The sequence below is a fragment of the Mytilus galloprovincialis genome, chromosome 8 (assembly GCF_965363235.1).
Source record: "Mytilus galloprovincialis chromosome 8, xbMytGall1.hap1.1, whole genome shotgun sequence".
NCBI lineage: Eukaryota > Metazoa > Mollusca > Bivalvia > Mytilida > Mytilidae > Mytilus > Mytilus galloprovincialis.
This window is the reverse complement of record NC_134845.1, coordinates 53,646,239-53,671,057: the sequence shown is the minus strand read 5'-3', so window position 1 is coordinate 53,671,057 and position 24,819 is coordinate 53,646,239. Positions and strand designations below refer to the sequence as shown.

The following is a 24,819-nucleotide window of genomic DNA, read 5'->3' as shown; positions in this document are numbered from 1 at the left end:
ATAGCATAGTCCGAATTATATTCTTACAAGAATTTAAATTCACAAACTAGTTATTTTGCACCAAACACTGCTGTGACATGCTTTTTTAAAATATGATTGAAAATCTTAAATGTTTAAGTAAAATTCTATTTGCAATTGCTGACCAACATTAATAAAAAAAGAAATGCAATGAACAGTATACGTCTGACAGATATTTGGTCCTCCTTGAAAAATACTGGGTCATAACATATCTTAATTACAGTCCCGAGTAATCTGAATATGCACAATATATGTGTATAAATCTACATGTTTTAATACGACTGCAAAAAAAAAATGAAGAAACAAAATGGGCGTACATTGCTATCACGTCGTCGTCGTCAGCGTCGCCGAAGACAGGTGGTTTCCGGATAATAACTTTGGTATAAGTAAATAGAAATCAATTAAATTTTAACACAAGGTTTATAACCACTAAAGAAACTTAAGGATGGGATTAATTTGGCGGGTTGTGGTCTTAACTGTTTATAGAAATTAGGGGCCAAAAAGGGGCTCTAAATAAACATTTTTGTAGTTTCCACTCATTAAGTGTATGAATCTCTTTGAAATTATACCACAAGTTTCCACACCACAAAGGAATGGTTATGATTTGCTCGGAGGGCTAGGTAGGGGAGGTGTTATGGCTCAATCCGTTTAGGAATTAGAGGCAAAACAGAGGGAAAAACAAGGTTTTTTTGGTTAATGGTCAATTAAGACAATTGAAACCAGTGTAAGGAAGGTAATCCAAATATATTGAGGTAATCCAGACATGTTTGATTTTCTCCCTTACACTGCTTTAAAATTATGTATAAAGATTTTTTTTTCCCATATCAGATTTCAGAAATTAAAAAGAATCAAAGAGCAGAATGCTCTGAGGGATACGATTGCCATAGTTTTCATTGACACATGTATAGCAGTTCTGCCAAATTTTCATTAAACAAATGCATGAGATTTGGCCAAAATTGAAAAGATCAAAGAGGTAAAAAATAGATCCAAGAATACTGCCGCAAAAAAGCATGAACATGCGTGAGTCTCAAGCATTTTTTGCCAGTAACCCTGGTATAGCTGGATAGTATTATTCTCTTAACTAATTCAACTGCACATGCAAAATGTAACAATCTAAATAGTCACTCAACTTAAAGAATAGCCAATCCCCGTTACAAGTGTATGAGCCATGTACTTATTGTGTTTTATCGAATTATAGTTATCCTGTACCATTGTAAACTCATACCACTAAAAAAAAAATTGTACCAATGCAAACTCGTACCATTGCTAACTGGTACCAACTTATTTAAATGCATTCAATTGGTTTTAAATGATGAATATACATGATATACGTTACTTTCACCCAATACCTCTTAAGTCTGTAAAATGTATATAATTTGAAAGTACAATGACCAATTTGTAGCTAATGTTCCTTGTATATTGAATAGAAAATACTGTGGCAGATGTAGATAATTAGGCAGCAACCATTTGATTTTCTGGGGGGGGGGGGGGGGGGGGGGGTGTTATGGTTTTTTTTTGGAAAAAAAAGTTTGTTTCAAGGTTTTGGTGAAAAAAAATAATTTGTTTTGGACCCTGAGAAAAAAAAATTGTTTGTTTCACCCTCAGATGCCACTATATGTAATGCAAAAATTGAAAGAAAAAAATAGTTTTCGATTTGTCGCTTAAAAAATAGATTGTTCTTCGCCGAAGGCGAAAAAAAAAGTTTGCAAAGAAAAAAAAAACCATGGCTTTCAACAATTGTAAACATAGCATTCAATTTGTGATCATGGATTACAGCTTTAATTAACTTAAATTGGATATATATATTTTCAACATGTTCAATTTTAATAAGGTACAGTTTAATAAAGCAATGTTTTAACTTTCCTCTGGATTAAGTTCTACAGTGGCGGATCCAGAACTTTTCCTAAGGGGGAGCCCGCTGACTGACCAAAGAGGGGGCCCGCTCCAGTCATGCTTCAATGATTCCCTTTATAATCAACCAAATTTTTTCCACGAAAAAGGGGGGGGGGCCTGGATCCGCCTATGTTCTAGTTTGAAAGATCAGTTAAAACATTAATGCTTTAAAAGATTCTTTATTTTTGTCTAAGTTTTCATTTAACTCCTGTGTAAAATTCAAGTAATTCAACTTTATTTCTATTAAGTTTACATACAGAAAGAAACCCATAAAACATCATATTTTTTAATATATTTTTCTGAATGGTACAACTTCCCAGTAGTACAAGTTAACTTTTTTGATTCCAATGCCGTGGTACGAGTTAACTTGCTTCCGTATCTTATCACTGTAATTCTAGGAGGAACCCTAAACTGGACCCCTGTTTTCACTTATCGCGTACACTGACCTTCGGTGCGAAGCTATAGAACGGCGGACCAGTTTAGGAGGAACCCCATTTCTTACTCTTTAATTATTGAAGTTCCTTTGGGTCAGAGGGCATGACTCCTTTCCGTACACACTCCTCTGTTTACATTGAGATCGTTCTTAATATAATATGACGTTTATGGGCATTAACGAGTTAATTCTTCTTGACGAATACTTCGAAAAGGGAGACAACTCGAAACGATAATATGGAAGATTCCATTTCTGCTGAAGGGGTGTTATAGGTGATTTTTACGATGAAACATTTATTTTAATTTAAATTATGCATATGATTTAAAATTATGCAACAACAATAGCCCTCCATATGCAGACAGACATAGAAAGAATGCCATGAGTTTCAAATTAATCAATGAAACGGGGAATCACTCAATCTGATACCCCTTGAAATCAGGAAAACTACACGCATGTGGGGGTCTCACTAATTAGCGACAAAAACCGTCAAGAAGCGACAAGAAGAAAAAAAATAGTGACAAAAAGCAACAAGAAGCTATTTAGCGATAAGAATACATTTTGTTATCACATACATCAAAATATTTTTTTAGGATTATATTGAAAGATGAAGAAATAAAAAAAAATTGAGGAAGAGATTGTGTACTTTTTATTATCATATTGATAGATGAAGAAATTAAACATGTGTAAGAGCAAAGGAAATGTGAACGCTATAAAATGAAAATAAAAACAAAGATTTGTCACCTTCCTTTTGAAGGATTTAATAAAACAAAAACATGAAATATTATTTCCTTCCTAACTATACAATTATTTTTTCCTGATAGGACCAACATTAGCTGTGGCTTCACTCTAAGGTAATATATATACACAATTAAGAGCATCAAATGAGATTAACTAGGTGTGTGTCCTTTGTTTAATTGCTACAATAACATCCATTAACACCTTCATCAATTACACGCACCAGAATATACAATTATTGTACCGAATAGTGAACACCTGTTGAAAACTCAAGATTGTCATCAGTTTCCTTTAATCTTCAATCTATATGCATAAACATGATAAATATCGTTAAATGAGACAATACACTAAATACTAGTAAAATGATGAAAAATATTCACATTTTAATTATGTTTTCCTCTTGTTTGATTTCAGTTCTTAATTTGTATTTCACAATTTGTGTATGTATTTTCTGGACAATTATGCACAAATAATGCATTTTGCAAGTTAATTATATATTGTACAAAAATAGTTTTAAAAACAAATAAAAAGACAAAATATATTATTGTTCTACAACACAAGTAAAAGTAATACCATAAAACGACAGGGTAAAGGTAATTTTTCCTGTGATACCTTATAAAATATCATGTAAATAAATGTAGCAACTGAATTAGATTTACAAGTTTCATTTTTTTCCCTATCAAAATTAACTTTCCTGTCGTTGAAATTGTTTTCTTTTGCATATTTTTTTAATATTTATTTCGAATAAGTAATATAAATAAAAAAATGTTTTCTTGTCGCTAAATAGTTTCTTGTTGCTAATATTATTCTTTTTGTCGCTTCTTGACGCTTTTTGTCTCTACAATTCTTTTTGTCTCTAATTAGTGAGACCACGCATAGGCATTAATACATAAACAAACCGTGACTTCCAATTTGGAACAAGAACGTTTATTAAATGATATGATGAATGGTTCTCCATTTCTTTATGAGAGTACAGTATCAAATATCAGTTTCATAACGGTAAAATATAGAAATACTCCACTTCAGTTCTTGTGACAGAAATAGAATTATCGATCGGCTTTCAGAGAACTCTCGCAAGTTATCAAAATTTGGGAATTCCCTCTGACGTGTTTCTAAATTTATAAAAACACTAAATATAAATACTGTTTAATTCTGATTTTCCGTATTGTTAAAAACACGCATATAAGTCAAGGAAAATATCACACATGAAGATTATGAGTAAAACATTACAGGAAAGTTGTTTATGTTCAATTGTTTTGCTTGTTTTTACCTTTTAAAGCAAGACAATCATAAGAATCTGAGATGTTGCTGAATGTTTAGAATAAAACGAATGACGTGAGGGAGTGTATCATAGGGTCAACGGTAAAAGTCTACAGATTGCTTGACAGCAATCGTATCCCAAAAAAAGTGGAGGATACATTTTTCTTGTCTTCTTCGACTGTGGGTCAGTATGCAACAGCTTAGTGCACAAAATCAACAAAAAAAGGAGGGTATTTTTTCATTTTTGGAGGGGGTGGGGCAATTCGCAACAGCGTAGTGCAAAAGCAAAAAGATAAGTATGTATAAATTCAAATAATATAACCAATTTTAAGTTCTTTGACTACAGCTATTCTGTGTCAGAAACCTATTATGTGTCAAATATTTGATTCCATTCCAAATTCAGACCTGAATCAAGCGTGAATAGTGTGTCCATTTTTGTCCGAACGGTTCAGGGTTGGACCTCTGCGGTCGTATCTAACTGCGTTCGGCGAAGCAATTTATTAAACACTTAAATATATATACATTTTAAATTGTGAATATAATGAAACTGGTCCTAAAAATAAGTAAAAAATGCCCTGTTGTGAAATAAATTTGTGGTAAATTGATCATACTTCTTTATTTACTTATTTCAATCAGTTTTAAATATTGTATCCTGCCTTAATGATAAAATGACTTTAATATAACTGTTTAAATTTGTTTGCTGGACATTACCAATTCAGGATTTCGATAATTTCCGCTAAAAAACGAAGTTTACCAAATGATCTCATCATACATCAATCTCATCATACATCAAAAATCATCATCAACATCACCGATCATCACCTTCATCAACAAAAAACATATAATGTTGTGAGCACTTCATATAATGTTTTGATCACTTCATATAATGTTGTGACCACTACATATAATGTTTGGACCACTGCGTATAATGTTCTGGGCACTTAATATAATGTTGTGAGAACTTAATATCATGTTGTGAGCACTTAATATAATGTTGTGAGGACTTAATATAATGTTGTGAGGACTTAATATAATGTTGTGAGCACTGCAAATAATGGTGTGAGCACTGCATATATCGGTGTGAGCACTGCATATAATGTTGTGAGCACTGCATATAATGGTGTGAACACTGCATATAATGGTGTGAGTGTAGGATTAAATAGTGTCCCCCATTAAATGGTGTCCCATGGACAAAATTTCATGGTTATGACATGTGAAATTTTGTCCAGGACAGAATTGTATTATAAAATATTCTCCATATCTGTTTAAAAGTGTCCCTTGAAAAGTTATTCTATTTTGACCTTTGTTAGATATTTTTTCAAACTAAGTGAAATCATTTCCAAATTGATTTAATTAATTGATTAAAACATTTCAATGATTGCTAAATTATTTACCTTCTTTAGGGACAGAAAAAATTAGCTGCACTATAAAAAATTGTCCCTTGTGACAAATTTTTATAAAACATCCATGAAATTATGTCCAAGTACTAGGGACAATGTTTCACTAAGGGAGACACTATTTTATAGTTTACAAATGTGATATTCTGTCCAGTGAACAAAATTTCACAGATTAACTGTGAAATATAGTTCCAGAAGACACAATTTCATGGGACACTTTTTTGGCTTACACGTGCACTGCATATAATGTTGTGAGCACTTCATATAATGTTTTGACCACTTCATATAATGTTGTGACCACTGCATTTAATTTTTGGACCACTGCGTATAATGTTGTGAGCACTAAATATAATGGTGTGAGCACTTAATATAATGGTGTGAGCACTTAAGGTGGTACCCAACACTTTCACTAAAATTAATTTGGCTCGTTTAATTTTCATAAAAATTTTGTTAAAGTATTTACTTTGACCCTTTAACCAAATTATATCAATTTCAAAAATTTTGAACCAACCATTTTATCAGAAAAATTACACTGGTTATATAGCAGTTTGACAAACACCAATTTTGAACATTGAGAAGCTTAGTATTCCCTTTAAAACACAACGTATTTAAAACGTTTAGCTGATTTTACAGAGTTATCTCCCTGTAGTGTTAGGTACCACCTTAATATAATGTTGTGAGCACTGCATATAATGGTGTGAGCACTGCATATATTGGTGTGAGCACTGCATATATTGGTGTGAGCACTGCATATAATGGTGTGAGCAGAGCACTGCATATAATGGTGTGAGCACTTAATATAATGTTGTGAGCACTTAATACAATGTTGTTATCACTGCATATAATGGTGTGAGCACTGCACATAATGCTGATTATTAACACAAGGCAGTCATGGCGTTCCATAGTCGCAATTTATATCCGTTCACTGTCTCCGCTAACGCGTCGCCAGTTTGTCACGAAATTCAGGAATTTTTGAAAACTTGATGTACATATGTATAAATGTCAAATGTTTTGTTAATACGTGTCTCATAAGGTATTGATTGTTAAATGTCTATTTATGCTTCTCCATTGACGATCTATAGAAACAACTATATACACTTAACCTAACTATGCAGCCAGCTCTGTTCGCTTCTCTATTAAATAAAAACCAACACATGTTATTGGCAAAATTTGTGCCACCATTTGTGGCGCTATTTTATTTCTACTCTAATGTCAGATTTATTTACAACAACTATAATGATAAGCGAAGGTGGGGACCAAACATTTGCCCCTTCACATAAACATAAATTAAAGTTAATAACAGAAACAGATTTAAAATAAACATTATAACAATATAAAACTTAAGTTACATTTTACCTAGATGTAATAGCTAACAAAGTAACATTATGTCATAGTCTTCTAAATACAATTTTTTTTTTCTTATATAATGCTATTGATGTTTTCTCTTGTAATGATGTCCTCATCATGCTCATGGAAGTTACCCCTTTGTTTGCTAATGTTATTGTCTGGATATAGACATGATAGAAGAAAAGTCTTTTTGTCTCCATTGTAAATACATATAATCCTCATATCATCTGTCTATAAAACCCAAGGAGAAGTCTTTTCCATGGTGGGTCTATACCAGACTGCCTAGATGTGAAGATTTCTTATCACTAACAGGTGATGTTGCAGAACATGTAGGACCAACAATAAAGTCATTGTCAGCTTCTGTGAGAAAGTTTTCAATGACAAGATTGGTATTTTTTACATTTACTTTTATTAACATTTCTAGCAAAGTACAACTTTTCAATAAAAATGAGTATAGTATTTCAAAGGAAGAAATGAAATTGCCCTTTTAATAATATTCAAATCTTATCAAAGACTTGCTTAAAAAAAAGGCTAAAATATTCCAATTATGAATATGAAAGAAATCCTTTAAAAATATTTTAAAGAGATTTTTTTATTTCAAAGGTGAATTACCAATCAAATACATTATGTATGCCAATTGAAACAACTACCACCTTTAAAGGTTTTGTTTGATAATTTTATAAACATTTGAATACATGCCACCAGATTAGTTTGTCAAGATTTGACAATACTTCTTTTAGGTCTTTCCCTCCCAAATTATCTCCCTTACTGGCTGACATAACTTCCTGTTTACACCTGTGTCTTTTTTAGCATTAAATACTATTCCTTATCCAAGCCATCCTCTGTTTACATTAAATTTAAAGCAATATTTAATTAAGATATATTGATGATTGGTTGACAAATATCGAGATTTTATATATATTTACACAAAATTTTCGTTTTGTTTTATTCCCTTATCCATTTGAAAAAGAGCCATGTATGGTCAAGTAATCGTACTTATAATGAATCCCTTGATAACAGGGATGCTTCTTTCAAGCAATACAGGTTCGACAGTTCGGTTGTAAACGCAAAAAAAGTAATGATATAATCGTAGATGGTTCAAAAAATGGTCGAGACAACGTTGTCAGAGAAGGGGGTAAAACTTCCCTTACATAATTTAGAAATGAACTTTTCAGCACCCGAGACATGTATTATATGTCTCTGTTAGCACTGTCCATTCCTTTCATACGTTTCGGCATCTTAATAAAGCGAAAAAATGTAGCAGTGTTCTGTTAACCTTACGACGTTTAACTTGGCTTCACCCAAGCTGGACATCGAGAAAGTGAATTTCTCAAGTCTAGTATCAGCTTGGGGTTTGTTTTTCTAATCATATCCTCTTAATTGTTTTCAAAGGGTAAAATTCATTACTGTAGAGTTGCTGATTAAACAGGTATTAGTTCGATTGGGTGATAATTAATACTTCAAAGACTAGCTCATTGAACCCAATTTGATCGTTGTTAAAATCAGTGTTTGTTCAAAGTTCGTTAAACAAGTTTGTGAATGTCGTTAGGAAATGCGGTCAATTTATTTCTTCTCATTTCATTCATATATGCCTCTATATATTCATTAAATAGATGTCAATGTTGAAATCTTTGTTTATTTTGACCTCTCAACGACGCCATTTTGTAAAATATATTAGACTGGTCCCGCGGAGTTACTTTAATACAACGGAAATAATTCTTTCAAAAATCGTTAACCAGTCAATCACGTGATCCGAAAAGAAAAATAAGCGGGAAATTAAAAAAAATACGAAAAAAAATATAGCGACGCGGTTGAACGGGATAGCGACGCGGTCAGTGCAATAGGACAGCGGGAAATTGAAATAGCGCTGAAAATCGCGGCGCTAAAACGGCCTGGGGAGAACACTGAAGGTTATTTTTTAAAAGCCTATTGTGCAGATTAAAGAGAAAGTTTACAAATAATACGTTTTGTTCCATTGAACAAGTCATTTTCGTAAGAGAAATATCGAAATATATTTTACGCACGAATACGGCAGGTAAAATTATTATTTATCATAATAATAAAAAGCATTTTTCAGTCTCATTGGAATATGTTCATTACAATTAATCCCAAACTTAAGAAGTAAGTTAATAAAGTCAAAATATATCCGATCTGCCAATTTCTGCACATCAAAAGTCAATACGATCGTTTAAAAGTCAATTTCGTCTACCTCACACAATCTTGTTAGGCACTATAGATTAATTTAATTCTTGAATTTGACAGCAATACAACAAAAAACAAAATGACCTGGGATTCAGTAAGCTTAATGTATATCTAAGATAGCTGCTTAGTTTGATGATAATCCAAGTTGATTTGAAAAAGTTATTAAAAAAATTAAAGTGTACTATCTCTATTTTGTTCGAACTGCAAATTCTACCTTTTTTGACCTAGATTAATTTAATTCTTGAATTTGACAGCAATACAACAAAAAACTAATTGACCTCGGATTCAGTAAGTTTAATATATTTCTAAGATAGCTGCATAGTTTGATGAAAATCCAAGTTGATTTGAAAAAGTTATTAAAATAATTAAAGTGTACTATCTCTATTTTGTTCGAAATGCAAATTCTAGCTTTTTTTACCTAGATTCATTTAATTCTTGAATTTGACAGCAATACAACAAAAAACAAAATGACATGGGATTCAGTAAGCTTAATATATATCTAAGATAGCTGCATAGTTTGATGAAAATCCAAGTTGGTTTGAAAAAGTTATAAAAAAAATTAAAGATGCCTATCTGAATTTATATAATCATTTTTATTTTTACCTATTGTAAAATTAAATTCTTTCATTTCACAGCAATAAATCAAACTACCTAATAAGCTTGAATTTTGTAAGATCAATATTAAATTTAGTTAGATGGGCTGATTTACACCAGTCAAAACTAAAATTGTTTATCATATTCTGTTTCTGTTTGAATGTTTCTTGAGTGTATTTTTGGGCTAATTAAAATAAAATGTTTACTACTTCAGCATTTGAAAAAGTGTATGTCCCATGCATTAAGATAATGAAAAATCCTCAGGTCCCACTACTTTGCACGTTGAAAAAAGTACATGTCCACTTACCATTTGCACCGGTCCCCCCTGCTTGATAAATAATGCACCGTCCCTAAAGTCGTGTGTCTGTACATAGTTTTTCAACCGAACAATGTGAGAGCTACCTATTATAAACGCCTTCATATTTAAAACGTAATATAGTTATGATGATTTACCTTTAATCTATTGTTTACAATTTAATTCAATCTTCGCCTTCCGCTATTGTCAACTGAAAACTGCTACTTCCGATTTTGATAGTTGCGCCCTCTATGTATTTTCGAAAAGGAGATTAGGAAATCCCAATGTTCTAAAAATAGCTAAGCTGTCAGATAATCAGCCTCATCATCATGTCCAGAGATTAGAAATTAAAAAGTTTTCCTAACTTTTAAAATTCATATATGCAGTAGAAATATGTATTACAATTCCATATATTGCATTTGTCAATTTGCCAATGCAGAATGTCAATGCATCACAAACAATATGTATGTCCAACGTGAATCTTCGGTCAGCTTGACCTACGGCTACGACATACACCTTATCGCTAATCCCGGCTGACCCGCCCGCTTGAACTTTTGACGTCAACAACAATCACTTTTCCATTGTGGCGTCAGATATTTTGTTTTATGACGTCAAAATTTTACGGGAACATGTGTGATTTCCAGCAATGGCGGACAAATAGCGATAAGGTGTATTTTGTACCACTCTCAGCCTCAGTAAATTACAAATCAATAACTCACGAAGCAATCGATCCAAATCAATAAAATTGTAGAATTCTTGTCAACCACTAATGTTCAGAACTATGGTACACTCATAGCACACTAATTACCGATATATAAAATCAATAAAATGAAAATTTATCCTTTGATCAAAATCTCCAAGAATTTCAAGATCAGCAAGAAATGCGTGCGCATCAAACTCATCAATATTCATGAGCAATTAATTTAGACAATAGCCGAAACAACCACGGGTTGGACATTACACAAATGCTCTGTTCTTCGCATAAATGTGTTATTTTTTTATTCATAACCCTATTTTGTATCATGTCATTGTACTATACTACATGATCAGTATCAGTGTGACACAATAATTGAATTTTAAATTAGTTTGTACCTACCTAGTTATAGTGAATACTTATCTCTCTAATTGTCTTAACACAGTTATTGTATACACGGTGGGTATGGTTGTCCTGCGAGAGAACGTTCTGTGCTGGTGATTTGGTCCTGTCAGGTGCTGCATGGTGGGTCCTGATTCTGTGCTGGTGGGTTTGTTTACATTGTATCAAAACGGCAATAAAACGACTGTTTTGTTGCTTAATTTTTCTCTGATGCGTCATAAGTACCATGCAAAGTATATTACAACAATATTATAATGCAAAAGTCGTGCAAGTTCGTTAAACGGAATTGTCCTGACGCTGTGCTGGTGATAAAAAAAAAACGGTCCTGGTTCTGTGCTCCTATGTCCTGGTTCTGTGCCTTTATATTTTAGTTAAAAGTGGCATATATTCAAGATCATTGATGCTGTACTGTTATTGGCTAATTAACTGTTGTCTGCTTTCTTGAAATTGACATTGTTGTGAATCTGTTTACTGTTATTATGAGAGAAAAAATACTACTATATTTTCATTTTTTTTTAAATTAACTGTAATCTTATTTATTGGCCTATTAATGGAACCCTTCTTGCACCCTTTTAAGATAAGAAAATATGTTTACGATTTTCGGGATTACGATCATTTTTTTGTACAAATTTAATTCACTTGAACCACACTGTTATTTTATTTAAGAATTGAATGCTCTTTTTTGTAAATTTATTGGGGTGTAAAAGCGTTGACCGAAATACACTTAAAATGTGCGCACGGTCAACGCTTTTACAACCCTATAAAGTTACAAAAAAAAGCATTCAATACTTATAATTACATTTTTACCTATAGGATCATGAAAACACGTCTTTTGTTAAGTTTTTATTTCATTTAAGAATTGAATGCTTCTTTTTGTAAATTTATTGGGGTGTAGAAGCGTTGCCCGACCGAAGTACATTTTGTATGAAGCGCGGAAGCGCTTCATTCTAAAAATGTACGCACGGTCAACGCTTTTACAACCCTATAAAGTTACAAAAAGAAGCATTCAATACTTATAATTACATTTTTTAGCTATGATTATGAAAACACGAATTTTATATATTTTATTATTTAATTCACCTGTGCACTTTATTGTTGGAGCACGTGTTATCATGAATGAAAAGTTGTATTGAGCATTGCAACTGCTTACGGAATAACACGTGATGTGCAGTTAGCCAATCAGAATAAAATATTATAATGAAACATACATCTAATGTAATTATTTACCTGTGCACTTTATCAGGTCGAGAACTCTAGATTTTCTGACGTCAGAATATATTTGCATAGTAATTTCCAAAACACAAGGCCAATATGGCCTTGAAAAACTGACCAATCGACTCAATGAACTACAATGCATTGTGGGCTACTACGAGTAAACTACTATTTAAAACACGTGGAAATAGTGAGAAAACAGTCAACTAATATATTGTCTGGGACTCTCATTACCAATGTTTTTATTCTGCAAATATATTTAATGTAAAATATATAACGTAATCCTCAATTTGCATGCTCAGATTAAAAAAATATTGTTTACTGGCTTCACGATTCGACTTTCTTTTTCGCCTTGCAAAAGTAGTTGAACCGGTTTTGTGCATTGTTATGAATTGAACCTACATTAATTTCACGACATACAGTGTAATATCCAGTGAAGTGACCACTGTCCAGTAAGAAAATCATTTGAGGTCTTTTAAACCTGTATAATGTCATTCAAAAATCATTTCTGCCTAGAAAAACACGAAAACTTTCATTGAAACACTTTTTTTCTGTACCGTGAATGTGTAATTTTTTTTTATCAGGACCTGAACTAATAGTAAGAATATTATAATATTCATTATGCTAAAAATAAGTGTTATGAAAGCGGCAGGGGCGGATCCAGCCATTTTACAAAGGGGGTCCTAACCCTGGACAAAAGGGGAGGGGGTTCCAACTACGTGTCCCAATCCAAATGCACTGATTGTCCAAAAAAGGGATCCATCGATAATATCCGTGTGTTGCTAATTTTGTTTATGTGTTACATATTTGTTTATCGTTCATTTTTTTTTATATAATTAAGGCCGTTAGTTTTCTCGTTTGAATTGTTTTACATTGTCATATCGGGGCCTTTTAAAGCTGACTATGCGGTTTGGGCTTTGCTCATTGTTGAAGGCTGTACGGTGGTCTATAAATGTTAATTTCTGCGTCATTTTGGTCTCTTGTGGACAGCTGTCTCATTGGTAATCATACCACATCTTCTTTTTTATTATAGATCCAACGCTGCAATTTTCACAAAACATATCAAATTTTCCACCTTGTCGCACATACATATGGATAAAATCATTACAGCTTATTTCCTTATGCATGTAGAGCAAAACTTTGGTTAGCTTACTTGCTTTGTTTTATATTGTACAAAGTATAAAATATACAAGTTAAACTATGCCTATATATTGTTTAAAGATGTCAATCTTATTTTCAAAGCTTGTATAAACAACTATACAAACAAAGCAAGCAGGCCAACCAAAGTTTTACTTTGCAGGTATAAGAACTCAGCTGTTATGATTTTATTCAGTTTGGCAAATGTCCGAGCCCGTTAAAAAAGGAACAAACTGAAACTACAGTTGCTGACTTCACTACCTTCAAAACAAAGGGAACAGTTTGGAAGTCCCATATACTGAAATGTGACAAAAAAAATACTTATAGATTTTGTTAACACTGCCATGTATGTAAATATTTCTTCGCCTTTTTTACGAACACAAAATTCAAGGATCCCACATTTGCCTTTAATTATCTATACGAACATTTCTGTACTCGTGAATATCAGCACCGGCTGTTATCGACGGCTTCCTTTACACAAGAAAGTTTGTCTCATGGGTAATTGTGTTTTTTCGCTGTTGTTTCGTTGCTGTCTGGTGGACAAATACATGAAATCTCTGTGCCATCATCAAACATGTTAATGGCTATATATCGGGTAATTCAAACCCTTTTTTCTTCACATAGAAACAACTCTTCGTTAATCTGAGCATGGAAGTAATACTTTATATCACGAACTATGAATGAGGATACACAAAATAAAAAACTAAGCGAAATTGTGAATCCCGCATTGCACGAAAAAATTTGTTGTATTTCAGTAAATAACACGTGTTCTTGGTTGATTGTAAACACGTAGTAGTCCATCATGCATTGTGACTCATTTAGTTGATTGGTCAAAAACATAGGTAAAAATAAATTGCGTCACATGTAAATAAACAATTACATGTTCGAGAACATAAGTATGCTAATTTATGCATTTCCATATAAGGTAGTGGTCCCGACCTGTTTATTGTGGGACCTCGTGTCATCATGAATGAGAAGTTTTATTGAGTGATACAACTGCTTAAGAAATAACACATGATGTGCAGTTAGCCAATCAGAATAACGTATTGTAATGAAACATACATCTAATGTAATTATTTATTATTATTACTTTAACTGTTAAGTCAGTTTTTGTTATATCTATTTTGCGTGACTGTATTTATGCATCCCTTCATACTTTGAACTACAAAATTATGTCATGTCTACCTGTGCGAATTTCAAACGCGCAATTTTACACCAGTACTCAAAACCCTCCTTCCTTGATGGGTGAATTTTACATAAACAAATAAAATCGTATAATATAGTAATCAAAATGAGGATGTTAATTTGATGTATGCCTTTTTGTGCTTCTTCGTTACATTTGTTGTTTTTATAGTGATTAAGATGATAACACAATGTTGACTGCTGTACCCCTATTTTTGACATTTTTACCTATTGTGTCTGTTTGTTTTGTTCACGCATCGGTGACAATATAATGGAATTTGATGCGACTGTCATACAAGTGAGAGGTTTAGCTATATAGTATAAAACCAGGTTCAATCCACCATTTTCTACATTTGAAAATGCCTGTACCAAGTCAGGAATATGACAGTTCTTGTCCATTCTAATTGTGAACTTTCCGAATTGATTTTCCTCTGAGTTCAGGATTTTTGGGATTTTACTTTTTGCAAGATCACCAAAATACGTTGTAAATTATACAATACTTATATAAAGTAGATGATGTGGTATGTTTGTTGTCAATGGATAAATTTCCATAAGAAACCAAAGGAAGTATGTGTTAACAACCATACGTCATCGTACGACCTTCAACAATAACCCATAAAATAAAAATGTACTAGTATAAGATTTTGCATAAAAATGGAGAGCAAAAATATAGAACAAAGGACTTTCTGAGCGTTTGAATCATATGTCTTTAGCAGCTTAAAACGCATTTGTTTGTGAGCAATTTAGTGCTGACTATAAGAATGACAATAGTATTGCGGGTTTGTTTGTTTGGTTTTTTTTTGGGGGGGTGGGGGATAAGTTAGAGCGAGATTACAGTGAAAGTTTTAAGCTTGGCATAGTTTCTCGTAAGATTTAAAAGTTGTATTAAAAAAAAATGTATCTTATAGCTATTAAGAATCACTTGCTGTATCTGTAAGATTTTTTCAACATATTTTTTTTGTCTGAACGGTTATCAGGTATATTTATTTTTCGAAAGTTCGATAGAACACTAAAAAAAAATCACTATTTTATGAAAGGGCAGACTAGAATATGTCAGAGAATGAAGACGAGATAACCTTTGTACAGAGATTTTTGTTATGTTTAGCATGGATCAACACAAGGGTACATTATCCTTAAAGATCTATTTAAAAGTATTTGAAACTACCGTTTGCTTTGTTAATTGTGCCTTCAATTTCAAAAATTAAAATATCTCCTAGCTTCATACTACCAATTGAGTATAAAACAAGTATATAAGTTTAAATAAGAAATTCTTAGATTAAACACCTACATTTAACTTTTAAAGGTCATAACAGTTTAAAACAATACAAATCTACACACACAAAAAACTGGCTTAATTTCAACTGGTTATCAACCCGAATCGCTATAAGATCAAATATAAGCTCACCTGTGTCGAGGGGTCGTGTGAGGTTCATGTATTGTCTTGGCGTCCGCAATTACAAAAAGATCTTTTCTGAAATTACTTGACCAAATGTTACCAAATGATTTTTCAAGAGTGAATCTAGGAAAAACAATATTCATCAACAAACATGACCACTGTCTGTTAAAATGTATTCGAGTTTTTAGTTACAGCCGATTCCATTGAGTATGTAGGCAAAGGTAATATCTTTGGTTAGCTTGCTTGTTAGCTAAACCGTGAAGTCATTGTTAGGTAAGGTATACTACCCTCCTTTCGAAGTAGCCTGCAGGTTCTACAGACAGAAAGATGTGTCATTTGTCGGACTAGTCTACTCTTAAAGTAGGGTAGTTTACATAACCTAACAATGACTTTTCTGTTCAGCAAGCAAGATAACCAAAGATATTCCCTTTGTCTACACACTCATTGAAATCGGCTTTAATATTGCAAAAGTTCAAGCAATTAGGGCAAAACTTACCTAGTAAAAAAAAATCAAAAGGCCAATGTCTATCTACCTTGCACATTTCAGAAAATTCAGATCAGATAACGAAACTGGGTCCAGCAACATTTATAAGCAATTTAAGATTTTGACCCTCACAGTTTCCATTCACCACAAATATTCTCGTTACAACGAATCATTATACCCCCGCTTTAAAAAAGGGGGGTATACTGTTTTACCTCTGTCTGTTAGTCCGTCCGTCCATCAGTCCGTCCGTCCATCAGTCCGTCCGTCAGTCAGTCAGTCCGTCCCATGAAACTTTCGTCACATTTTTCTCAGGAACTACACATCCACCCTTTCTGTAATTTTGTTTCAACATTTATATATGTCAACCATACCGTGTGATGCGTTTTCAGATTCATCACTTGACAACTTCCTGTTTACCGAACACTTGTCTGATTTTACACATGATAGCCAAGTTGAAAATTTTCGTCACATTTTTCTCAGGAACTACAATACAAGGATTTCTGAAATTTGGTTTCAGGATTTATATAAGTCAGCTATACCGTGTGATGCGTTTTCAGATTCATCACTCGACTACTTCCTGTTTACCGAACACTTGTATGATTTTACACATGATAGCCAAGTTGAAAATTTTCGTCACATTTTTCTCAGGAACTACAATACAAGGATTTCTGAAATTTGGTTTCAGGATTTGTATAAGTCAGCTATACCGTGTGATGCGTTTTCAGATTCATCACTTGACTACTTCCTGTTTACCGAACACTTGTATGATTTTGCACATAATAACCAAGTTAAAAATTTTCGTCACATTTTTCTCAGGAACTACAATACAAGGATTTCTGAAATTTGGTTTCAGGATTTTTATAAGTCAGCTATACCGTGTGATGCGTTTTCAGATTCATCACTCGACAACTTCCTGTTTACCGAACACTTGCATATTTTTACACTATTAATATTATCCACTTGAGGCGGGGGTATCATCAGTGAGCAGTAGCTCGCAGTTTCACTTGTTTTAAATACAGAAATACCAGTTGCAGCCTTTTGTTTATCTATTTATATAAGTATACGGATAAAGTTATGAAAGGCAGCAGGGTCACCAGGGTGAGGAGTCCATGTCATCTGAAATAAATGCTAAACATAGATCTAGAAAGCGACAGATAATCGAACAAATTGACACATAAAATGAATTATATAGTATTGTGGAATTTTTAACTTGTGTTCAATTCATTGGTTACACCTTTTACTAGGATAACAATCCTGTCAAGTATGAGCTGGGGAAAATATTTCAGAAAAGAAGATGGAAATGTGAAAGTTTCCATGCGTCAGGTGCAACAGCATACGAACAGCTAGCATACCTCGTCAGGGTGGAAGCTAAAAAGTCCACGAAAATTTGATTTTAAACCTTTATTCGTTCCAACAAAGTTATTGAGATTTTGTTGAGGATTTAACCATCTACGACAACAAGAATTTTTTTTTAGAATTTACAGCTCTTCTATAAATATATGCACAGCAAACCATTGATCAAATTGCTTGCTATGATTGTTTGGATGTTTGTAAACGACAGGTAAGTAGTCTGTTTACTATATACTAGAATTTGTTTGGACAATAAACATTAACTATAGTTCCTGTCAGTTTGTATTTGTCCAATCAAATCCCAGTATGTATTGAAACTCCGCCTACGTCAAAACATCCAAGCAAACATAGCAAGCAAGTCAATCAAAGTTTATTTTTACATGCTTTTGTAGAAGAGCTGTACTATATAATGCAAAGAAGCGTTTAAGTCTTTCGCCAAAAAATACTATCAACTTCTTTTTGTCCTATGTAAACTTCCGTACCATTTCCTTCCATTCATGAATGATCATTAAATTGAACTGTAAAATATTTCTTGGTACCTTCTTAATTCCTTTACAATAACTGTTGTGAGCACAAGATTTACTGCACACTTTTAAAGTTCTGCTTCATCAAACATTAAAATGTGAACTTAAGTTTTGAGACTTTTTTAATCGACACGATTGGAATTTTTGTATATGAGAACATGGTTTATCTATTAGTTGAAAATGCGGCTTTGAACTAGCTTTCAGTACCTGCGAGCATTCGTTGTTCAATAATGTGTGTCTTTGTGTTATTATTTTATGTGATAAATTGTTGTGTTGGTACACCACTGTAACAATGAAAGAGGAAATGAGGAGGGTTGGTTGGGTGGAAGTGGGGAGGGGTATGCGGAGCGCTAACAAACATGTCTATGCGGCATGGGCTTTGATCATTGTTGAAGCATCAATGTAAGGGGCATTTAATATCTTAATAAAACTATTCTTATTTTAGATACTATATATTGTTATCTGATATTCGACGAAAGATGTTGCCCTTTTATGTAATTATGTAATACAAGTTACGATCATTTGAAAACACATATTAAACAGCCAAATGGATGCACAAGAGCTAAAATAGGAGTCATAGATCCTATTGACAACAATTATCTGCCCAATTTTATTGATTTTGTAACATTTGTTACAAATATTACCAACTTCTTATCCAAAATCACCAGCACCGTATCAAGACCCACCAGCACAATGACAGGACCCACCAGCACAGTATCAGGACATGAATAAATTGACAAAATGCAAAATTTTAATAAATTGCAAAAAATTATGTTTTTTTCACAAAATAGTTTTGCCGTGTGGATTGCGGTATGGAAAGCGGACTCTATGAGCATTTTTGTTTTATTTTTTCAGTTCCAGATTTTCTGAAAATGAGCACTTTTGTGTTACGCTTACTGAAACAGTTTAGAGGGTCAACTTTTTAATGGTTTACATATGAACCCATAAGAAACAAAATTGAAAAATCTCAACTTTTTTCTTCCATTTTTTATGAGTGAAAACGTCAAAAATCATCATTTTCGTCTTTGTTTACAATTTTTCCTTGATCACCAGCACCCGTCAGGACCGAATCACCAGCACAGAACGTTCTCTCGCAGGACAACCATACCCACCGTGATATAGTTTACAGTAAAACATATCGCCGTTTTATATTTATTGTTTACATGTGTGACAACGTTGTTGTTACTGGAATGTTTGATACCGTGCAACAGGTTCTGTTGCTGAAACTGGCGAAGATGCCGGAACGAATGACAGTGACCGAAGACTGGTCTAGGTCCCACGGGTGTCATTCGGTTTATCGAGAGAAATGATCGTGAAAAAATATCCAACGACGGTCAAGTATTGAGAGACGATCGTGAAAGTTCTGGTAACGGATCGTAAAAGACATTTAATGTACATTCTAGTTCAGAATCTTTGAAAAAATCGTTTAATTTTCAAAACGCGGAACAAATCCGAACAAAAAAATATGTCTGTCAAAACGATTTAACTTCCTCAACATAACTGTGAAAGAAGCATAAGAAAATATGAAGTACTTTTTGGAAAAACACAAAAGGCGCAATGCGTGTCTATGAAATTAATTACATATAACACGCATTTTGTACCTATAATGGTCATATTTCAGAATAAAATGATATATTTGAAATTTAATCTTTGGTGTATCTGATAGTACAGTAAACTTAAGTTATGTTTTTCCATTAAAACGTTAATTTGTTTATGAAAACCTTGAATTTGTTGAATTTCCATCAAACTTGATCGTGAAAGATCAGGCAACGTATTATTTCGATCGTGAAAGAAAATGCGTGACCCGACTTAATACTAGTAATCAGAAATCAGTATTTCTTTTACCATTTGATAAATCTGCAAGTGATTGAAGCCTTGACTATTTTGATAAGGATAAACATTAAAGCTGTTATCTTTTTTCTATTCAACACTTTACCTCGAAAGTTAAACTAGATGCTGTAAAGAGCCTGTGTCGCTCACCTTGGTCTATGTGAATATTAAACAAAGAACGCAGATGGATTGATGACAAAATTGTATTTTGGTGATGGTGATGGGTTTTTACATCTTACTTTACTGAACATTCTTGCTGCTTACAATTATTTCTATCTAAATTGAACTTGGCCCGGTAGTTTCAGTGGAAAATGTTGGTAAAAATTTACAAATTTTATGAAATTGTTAAATTGACTATAAAGGACAATAACTCCTTAGGGGTGGTCAGTTGACCATTTTGGTCATGTTAACTTATTTTTAGATCTTATTTCTATATAATAAGAATGATCTTATCCCGGGCATAAAAACAATGCCGTATTTGGCGAAACCTTTTCAACTTTTTATCTCCAGTGCTGTACAACTTTGTACTTTTTTCACTTTCGATCTTTTATGTCTGGGCGTCACTTGTGAGTCCTGTGTGGACAAGGCGCGTTTTTGGCGTATTGAATTTTAAACCTGATACTTTTTGTTATCTATTAGTCATGTTTTTCTTTGTCTAATGTGTTCTCCTGTTTGTTTGTATTGTGGTCCTGTAATATTATGTTGTCATTTCAATGTTATATTTGACTTTGCCATTAAAGTGCGAGGTTTGGCATGCCACAAAACCAGGTTCAACCCACCACTTTTATTCCCCTTTAAAAGTGTCCTGTACCAAGTCAGGAAGATGGCCATTGTTATATTATTGTTCGTTTCTGTGTGTGTTGCATTTTAACGTTGAGTCGTTTGTGTTTTCTCTTATTTTTGAGATATTGAGATCAGACGTGGCACGGTACTTGTCTATCCCAAATTCATGTATTTGGTTTTCTTGTTATATATGTTATTCCGTGGTGTTTTGTCTGATGCTTGGTCCGTTTCTGTGTGTGTTACGTTTCGGTGTTATGTCGTTGTTCTCCTCTTATATTTAATGCGTTTCCCTCGGTTTTAGTTTGTTACCCCGATTTTGTTTTTTGTCCCTGGATTTATGAGTTTTGAACAGCGGTATACTACTGTTGCCTTTATTTATTGCTGTTTACAGTTTATCTCTATCTATAATAATATTCAAGATAATAACAAAAAAACGACAAAATTTCCTTAAACTAACCAATTCAGGAGCAGCAACCTAACAACAGGACGTCCGATGCCATTAAAGCTTAAGGCAGATAGATCTTCACATGATAAACAATTTTACACCATGTCAGATTTGCTCTATATGCTTTGGTTTTTGAGTTATAAGCAAAAAACTACATTTTACCCCTTTGTTCTATTTTAGCCGTGGCAGCCATCTTGGTTGGTTGGCCGGGTCACGCCACACATTTTTAAACTAGATACACTAATGATGATCTTTGTTGGTTAGCCGGGTCACGCCACACATTTTTCAAATTAGATACCCCAACGATGATTGTGGCCAAGTTTGGTTTAATTTGGCCCAGTAGTTTCAGAGCAGAAGATTTTTGTAAAAGTTAACGACGACGGACGACGACGACGACGACGACGACGCCGCCGCCGAGGGACGTTAAGTGATGAGAAAAACTCACTTGGCGCTTTGGGCCAGATGAGCTAAAAAAACAAATTAATAACGTGTCAAAATAAGTGTGAAAGATTCAGCTCTGTGAATCGGTCTAGTGCACTTCAGGCAGACCGACACTAGTTAGCTAATAATATGGATATGCAACGTTTAAACCAAATGTTTTGTTATCCATCGAACAAAAAATCATAACAAAAGAAGCACATGTGTAATTTTGGATTGAACGATAACCAACATTTTGTGCAACAGAACTTTTTAAGTTCCTTATAAACAATGCAGATAAGGATTGATTTAACTAAATAGGACATACTATAGAATACCAAAGCGCAAATGTTGTAATGTCTTGTTTGCTTTACTTGTGATAGTATATTTGTTGAACGTCTATGATATCAAGGGTTTTACTAGAATTGTCAAATGCACTTAAGATTGTCAATGTTTCATAAAAAAGGTCATGGTCAGATGAACCATGCCATACAGATCTCTACAAATATCCCGTACACCAACAACATGTGTTCCGATCCTTACAGTGCCTTAGAAACTGATAATTGTAAAAGTTATGCTTGGCAAATTAATTCGGAACATAAGGTCAAAAGTATGTGAACCCTGACCGACAGCCAGGCATAGACATCTTACTATCATTAAATAAATCAAACACAATTGAAGTCATCATGGTCATATAAGGAACATGTAGACAGACATATACACCATACACGAAACACCTTGTCGCTATAGCATACAGGTGTAAAATGTATATATTTAAAAGGCCAAACAACAAAAAACAAACATTGCCGAATGATGCATGATAATGAGTTCAATGTTAGTTGAAACCTTGCACAAGTCGAAAATATACACCTTACAATCATAACAACAGACAGTTATCATGAAGCTTAACGAATCCTCGATACGGACTTGACCACTAAAATGAATCTTCATCCATGAAATGAGGCAAAATCAGGGTCAGGTGAATCCTGTCTGACGGACATTTAGTATAGGATCCAATATACAAAATATGGGTATCCTATAACAATGATAAGTGAGTACTTCACATGACAATACAAAAACTTCGTCCTACAATCATCCAATTATTTTACAAACAACATGTTCACAAATGCCCAAATAATAATTTTAATGTATTTGGCGTACTAAATTATAATCCTAGTACCTTTGATAACTATTTACACCACTGGGTCGATGCCATTGCTGGTGGACGTTTAGTCCCCGAGGGTATCATCAGCCCAGTATTCCATACTTTGATGTTGACATGAATGTCAATAATGTGGTCATTTGATACAAATTTCTTGTTTACAAAACTTTGAATTTTTCGAAAAACTAAGGATTACCATAGTCGTATTTGGTACAACTTTTTGGAATTTTGGATCCTCCATGCTCATTTTACTTGTTTGGCTTAAACCTATTGAGGATGTCGAGCCTTTTTAATATCAATAACAAATATCAATTATCATATAATGGAAGAATAATGTGAACGTTCTTCGAAGCATCAGATCTTTCACGATTCTTTTCACGATCTTCAAAAATGCGGTACGTGATCTTTCACGATCCAAAAAATCAATTTTGTGTAGATAGTTCTTTATTTACCAAGTTTCACATTATATTTATACAAAATAACTATGAAAACCGTTTAATAAATTCAAAGTCAATGCCCTAATTCTGATAAACGTAGTTTATCTAGTCGAATTTGTGAAAAAATCGTGTTTGTTTTCATTTTTTATGTCATTGAAATGTCGAGAAGCAATCTGCCTTTTGTCGTTTTGTAATAACTATGTACTTTTGAAACTGGATATTCTGACATACTGATCATAATGTTGAACCATTTTGACAGACAGTTTTATTTTGTCGTAAATGTGACTGAGTAATTAATTAAATTAGAATATTTACTGAACTTTCATATGTCTTCTCGATTAAATGTCTTTCACGATCCGTTACCAGAACTTTCACGATCGTCTCTCAATACTTGACCGCCGTTAGATATTCTTTCACGATCATTTCTCTCGATGCACCGAATGACACCCGTGGGTCCGGTAAGAGCCGATTTTAGCCTCAAATTTCCGGTTCATCCAACGAAAATTTTTGGACACTTTTCAAACACTTGAGTGTCTATTTCAATTGATTCGATTAGTTTATGTGAAAAATTGTAACTTATTTAGTCATTAAAAACGCTCTGATTCAAGCTTAAAATATGAAAAATCTATCAAACATGCCAAAAAAAAACGTCACTTTTCAGATGTTTTTTGTCAAAAATGAAATTGGCCACATTCGTGTTTATCCTCAACCTTTATATATGTTTTGTTTTATCATCAAATACAAATTACATTTTAATATTATGATTGAACACAAATGCGGCCACTATCATTTTAGACGGAAACCGTCTAAAAATTAACCAAAATGCTAATATTTTGAAGATTTCAGTAATTTAGCATGACTTAATGATGCTAGAACGCGATATTTGTGCAGTATATTGTCAAAAACAGCTCATATTTATGTAGAAGAAGCATTTTACTTTCCAAAATAGCTAAAAGATTACATTTTCAAATTTTCTAAAACTGCTATATTTTCGTGCCAAAAAGGGGTCTTACTGAACCTACTCCTTTAAAAAAAGGAAATTATTTTAGATCTTTGGAATTTCGATCAAAGCTTCAAAATTTTAAAATTCAAAACTTTTAAAAAAAGTTTTCAAATTTTTAAATTTTCACCAAATAATCAAATATCGTTTAATCAAATATCGTTTTTAAATTTGATAGTTTAGATATTTG

General features: G+C 33.1%; 1 protein-coding gene across 4 annotated transcripts in view; it reads right to left on the bottom strand.

The window, feature by feature from the left end:
• The window catches only part of LOC143042207 (uncharacterized), a 175,917-nt gene that overhangs the window by 55,236 nt on the left and 95,862 nt on the right, over nt 1-24,819 (bottom strand). For 2 of the 4 annotated variants that reach the window (XM_076214474.1, XM_076214476.1), the window contains exon 1: nt 10,333-11,192. The exons of the other annotated variants lie outside the window; for them this stretch is intronic. The gene's annotated coding sequence lies outside the window, so the exon portion shown is untranslated. Of the gene's footprint in view, nt 1-10,332; nt 11,193-24,819 lie in introns of those variants that run through there. 4 annotated transcript variants of the gene reach the window in all.